General features: G+C 54.6%; 1 long non-coding RNA gene across 1 annotated transcript; it reads left to right on the top strand.

Moving 5' to 3' along the window:
* The first annotated feature begins 6 nt into the window (after window positions 1–6).
* LOC309651362 lies at window positions 7–2,445 on the top strand. The gene is made up of 2 exons (XR_014258067.1): window positions 7–1,176; window positions 1,942–2,445. It is a non-coding gene; the product is annotated as an uncharacterized lncRNA (long non-coding RNA).
* Window positions 2,446–5,475: the final 3,030 nt, after the last annotated feature.

The following is a 5,475-nucleotide window of genomic DNA, read 5'->3' as shown; positions in this document are numbered from 1 at the left end:
ACCGCCCACAGTCCAGGCAGGGCCGCCAAGCACCGCGGGCCGCACGCGGGGAAAGCGGGGCTCCTCCGCGCCAGGACTCGCGGCTGTCAGCTCCCGAAGGAGACGCCGACTGGACCCGGAAACGCCCCCCGCCCACCCCGCTCCCGCCCGGCGCCTACCTGCGCACGGATGTGTCATGACCCGGGCGCAGTCGCCGCGCATGCGCACCCGGGGGGCGGGGCCTAGCGGCGGCCGGTCGCTACCAAGGCGCGGAACGGGGGGGGCCGCGGGCCGTACCACCAGCGCGGACGCGTCGTGGAAGGCTACCAAGGCCGCTGGGGGCGGGCGGAGGCGCCCCGCCTCTCCCGCCTCTACAGTGAGCCGGCCCCGGACACACCCCTTACGCCCCAGGTCGATTCCTCCCGAACAGTGATGAGCAAGGAAGGGGTCGCCCTAGCCGACTGCACGCGCGCTGGGGTCCTGGGGCCGCCTGAGGGGCGCGGCCCGGCAACTCCTCTGTGCCCACTGTCCCGGCCCGCGGACAGGACCCGGCAGAGCCCCCATGTGACCCCGAAGCCCAGCCCCCCGGAAGGCCCGCTCGGCCGCGCAGCCCTGACTCAGCCCTGCGGCCCCGCCGGGTCCACGCGCAGAGGCCGGCCCGAGGCCACGGCGCCCGGGAGGCAGGGTCAAGTGCAGTTTCTCTTCCCTACTCCCTGCGGCCGTGGGCAGGGGACCCGGCTCCCCTCCATCCAGTTCCGCCCAGGCCGGCCCCGCGCTCGGAACCGCATCTAGGCCCCGGGGCTGTCACGGCGCCGGCTGGGCATGCGGCCCGAGGGTCGCTGGTTGTGACGGGGCAGCAGCTGGCATTGCTCAGCAGGCGGCGCCTGTGGTCGGCGGAGTGCGTCCCGCAGGGTGTGGGATGGGCGTGTGAACCGCCAGCCGGCGTCCTCCCCGCCCGCGGCCTCCCGCCCGCGAGGCCCGCAGAAGATGCAGCCGAGGGGCCCAGAACCTGGCGCAGCCTCTCCGGCTTGAAATCGGACAGCCCTGGGCTCCAGCCCCGCCAGCTGGGAGAGGTTGAGAGAACCTGCTTAACCTGGAGCCCGGCCTCGGGTGTGAAGGTGGACGCCCGCCTGGCCGGGGGCGCCCCGAAGCTCACGTGTCCCCACGGTCTCACCCCGCAGCCTTTCTTACTTTAGGGTACTTATCACCACTGGGCCTTCTGTACTTTCATGGGTTTCTCTAGTTATTTGTTGATTTTCTGTGTTCTCTGACTAAAATGCCAGCCGCATGAGAGGGGAACGTGGTCTTGTCAGTCTTTTATCCCCAGCCCTGGAACGGGCCCGGCATGTCACTGGTGCCCAGTGCAGGTCTGCGGAAAGAACAAGTGAAATCGCACCGCGGGTCGTCTTTGTCCCGCTCCCCTCCCTGCACCTACCCCCCAGCCTCCTGTATGAGAGGCACGCAGTCGTTTTACAGAGTTGAGTCAAAAGCATGACAGCCCTGAGACTAGCGCTTGTTTTGTGCTGTCCCCTTCCCTGGGAGGTGGTGCGGAGAACCACTGCTTCAGCTACCTCTCAGGACTTCTCTGAGGACGAAATAGGTGTTTAAATTATCAACGCCCCTTGAAAATTCAGCGCATTGGGGAGGTTTACATTCGGGCTCAAATTCAGCTGCTTTTCTGATTCTCGTCTAGGTTGAGGCTAAACCCCGAGTCCTAAGTGTCCTGTGAAAATAGATGTAAATGCTCGCGGTGCCACCACCTCCACGGTGCCTGCCTTCATTCTCTGTTTCTCTGTAGTGCCCAGGCCCGCCTTTCAAAGGAGGAACTGGGGCTCAGGAGGGTGATGACCTGCTTAGTCAAGCAGGCGGTAAATTCCTCAGCTTGTTCAAGGATTGTGTCTTTCTGCTCTGCTATCTTTAAAGCATCCTGATAAAAACCATCATTTTTTTCAAAATTTACAGGTATAATTGGTGATACATAACCCAGCAGAACTGAGAAGACTTTGAATGAAATGCACCCTGATTCCTGCTCACAACCTGTCATCCCCAATGAGGCACCCATGTTTCCAGCCTGGCCACTGGCCTCCCGAGGTCCATCTCCTCCCGGCTCCATCCCTCTCCCTGCCCGACAGCAAGGTCACTGTGTGTGTGACATCAAGCTAAGCCCTTTCTGTAAATGGTCCAGTCCCACCTCAGCTGCACGGCACGCTCTTGGATGCTCTTACCCATGTGTCTTAGATGAGGAAACTGAGGTTTACGTCGGTGAGGCTGTGACTTGTCCTGCTTCCTACAGCAGCTCAGGATGAGGCTGAGTTTTGGGGTTTTACGCCGTGAGGACTTGGAGAAGAGGACTAAAAACTCACCTTTTAGAGGAGGTGGCCAGGACGGCATCTCTTTTTTTTGATCATATAAGTAATACATGCTCATTGTTTGTTTAATCAAGAAAAAACAGGCTTTTAAAAGACATTAGCAGAGGGGTGGTGCGATTTCTCCTCTGTGCCCATTTCTTTCTAAGAAATAAGCTGGTGAGGGAGGGAGGGGTCTCCCCAGTTTTAAACCCGGGAGTTACTCAGAAGAGAGCATGGCTGGCTCTGGAGCGCAGATGTTCCCCACACCCTGCTTCCAAACAGCAGTTTAAAGCCCTGGAACCCAGGCTCGCCATCTGCGGACGATGGGTCATAAACAAGCACAGACCTCTGGATTTCTGAATACCAGTGAGCGGGGTCTCTCTCCCTGACCCAGCGCTAGCTGGGCTTCTCTCCGTCCTCAAGGCCTGACCTTGGGTCTGTCCCTGCGTGGTTAGTTCAACTTTAGCCAAACCGCCCCCCCCGCCCCCCCACCCCCCCGGATATCTGATCAGATTCCTCCTGCCCCACCTCGCTGTGTGATCACCTGAGCTTGCCTTCAGCAAGTGTCCTGCTGGGTCCATCCTGTTCCGAATGCCCCTGGCCTTGACGTTTGCTCCTAGTCATGTCCGGTCCACCACCACCCCAGACACACACCCTGCGCCTTGGCTGTGATCCCCACTCGTCCCTGTTGTATTCGGAGCTAAGCCAGTCCCCCTCCCCCCCCACCACTGCCGCAGGCCCCGTGGTGCTGGTCCCTACACCCCGTGATGCTGGTCTCCGTGGTGCCCTGAATTAGAGCTGCCTCACTGTGCTTTAACTAGTGCCATGAAAACACTTTCCTTCACAACTGTGGCAAAATGAAAGCTTCCGGGAAAGAAAAAACATTTTTCATAGAAAAACGTGTCTTCTTAGAATCATTCCTGCTCCTATGAGTATTCATTATGTCCATTTCTTTTTCTGAAAAACATATTTTGAACCACAAAACATGGTGTCTATGGCTTGGATCCAAGAGTCTCAAAATGTGCTAAAGGCTCAGACTGGGGGCTCGACTCTTCCAGATTTTACTCCTACTGGCTTGTAACCCTGGAAGGGTGGATTAACCTCTCTGAGCCACAAACACGAAAAGATGAGATTGGTCTAACATCTCTTCCAGCATCAAGGCTTCTGCTCCTTGAGTGTCATATAAGTCAGGGCCGGGTTCTCTCTGTTGCAAATGATGACCTTGAAGCTAATGGCTGTAATTATCTTGGCACACAAAGAATCCTTAAATCTCAGTTGGCCAAACACGGGAACAACCAGTTTTTAAAAACGCCTGGATAAGATTATATTGGTTCAAGGGCTACAGAGCCAGGCTGTGCTTGTGGGGTCCACCAGAGTGCATCCTTAGCTAGACCACCTCCCTCAGGGCAAGTCTGGACATTTTTGGTTTTCACAGCCGGTGGGGGTGGGGCGGAGGTGCCGTGGGCATCTAGTGGGTTGGGGCCGGAGGTGATGCTACACGCATTACGATGATGCATTGGGCGGAGTCTCACCAGAGAAACGACAGCCATGGGGGGGCCGGGGGGGAAAGTGCCCCAGTTACAAACTGAAACCCTGCAGAGAGGCCCCCAAACTAGTGGGTCCAGTTCCATCTCTTGGGTTGGTACCAGATGGTATCCAGGTGACCTGGAGGGTCAAGTGCAACTTTGAGAAATGCTTAATTCATATCCACAGAGAGATTAATACCCTAGATCTTTCACCTCGGTTACTATCTTAGAAACAAATGTACAGGCTCAAAAATCACCCTCCCTTCCCCCACCCTCCAAACACAGCACAATGTGATACACAGATCAAATATACAGGCATATAAAGGAAAATGGACTTTAGTGTTTCCAAAATGTCAGGTAGAATGTTGTAAGGTAGGCAGATCCAAAAAGCCACACACTGAGATGGGACGTTTGCGAAATCGCCAAACGACGAAAACCTAGTTTCCAGTTTTCCTCCCTGGGAACTGCCCTGTATGATGCAGAGACAAGGATGTGAGACTTCGGATCAGCTGACCAGAAACCATCAACAGCAATTAGGAAACACACTCCCGATTCTCAGGTCTTTCTCTCTTGTTAAAGTCACTGAACCAAAGTCGTCGTGAAGGAGCCAGATCCCAAGGCTCTCCAGCTCACCGTGGACTGAGGGCCACCGATAACCAGACAATCACTTCTTCTCATGACATCCTCTGCTCAGTAAGACCAGGGTAGAGCTACTCTGGTCTTAATAATTACTTGGTAGGCGTGAGGCATGTTACAAACAAGGTCTGGGTCACTCTGCACAAGAGTCACCCAGCACGAGGACCACAGGATGCCCACACGTCACACCTGGGCCATGGTCACACCTGGCGTGGGGCAGGGTGGCCTGGCACCACATCCAAACCGGAGCCCAGTTGGCAAACCTGTTTAGTGTAAGTTGTTTGAAGGTAAAGAGGGCAGCAAGACTTAGGACAAAGCCTTCAGTGGGTCTGACAGGAGATGGTCTCGCCTTCACCAGGTAAAACTCACCGTGTTGGGGTGACATTGACACGCGCTGACCTAAGAGTCACATTTTCCAACAAAAGTGCAGACAGGGCGGCTTTACTTCTGCACACTGCCAACTGGTCTTTTGTTCTTTTCTACCAATAAATATTAACCCCGAGAGAAGAGAGAAGAGACAGGGCCTAAGCTCAGGGTGGTTACTATATTGTAGAAAACAATAATACCCATGTAGATAATGCTTTAGATTATAAAGTTTGTTTCATAAACATTGTTTTCAGCATGTGCTCTAAGAATATTAATTAAAGGGAACAAGTAACCACAGCCATTTCAGTTAACCCTGATCCATTCCAAAAGAAGAAGAGATATTGCTATAAAACAGAATGTATTCTCGATTGAGAAAGTCAATCTTGGCTTAAAGTGTTGTGTTTGTGTATTAAGGATGTTTTTTATTGTCTGTATTTACGATGCTTTGATATCTTGGGGGTGTGTGACCAGGGAGGACTGCTCCTCTCAGGCTGAGCAGACCACATGTAAACCACGCAGGACAAGCAAAAGTTAAGAGAATTCAGCACCACCAAACCAGCTTTACAACAAATGCTAAAGGAACTTCTCTAGGCAGGAAACACAAGAGGAGGAAAAGACCT

The sequence above is a fragment of the Balaenoptera physalus genome (genome assembly GCF_965194825.1).
Source record: "Balaenoptera physalus genome assembly, chromosome: 21".
NCBI classification, from domain to species: domain Eukaryota; kingdom Metazoa; phylum Chordata; class Mammalia; order Artiodactyla; family Balaenopteridae; genus Balaenoptera; species Balaenoptera physalus.
The sequence above is the reverse complement of the archived record's forward strand: the minus strand, read 5'-3'. Positions and strand labels throughout refer to the sequence as shown.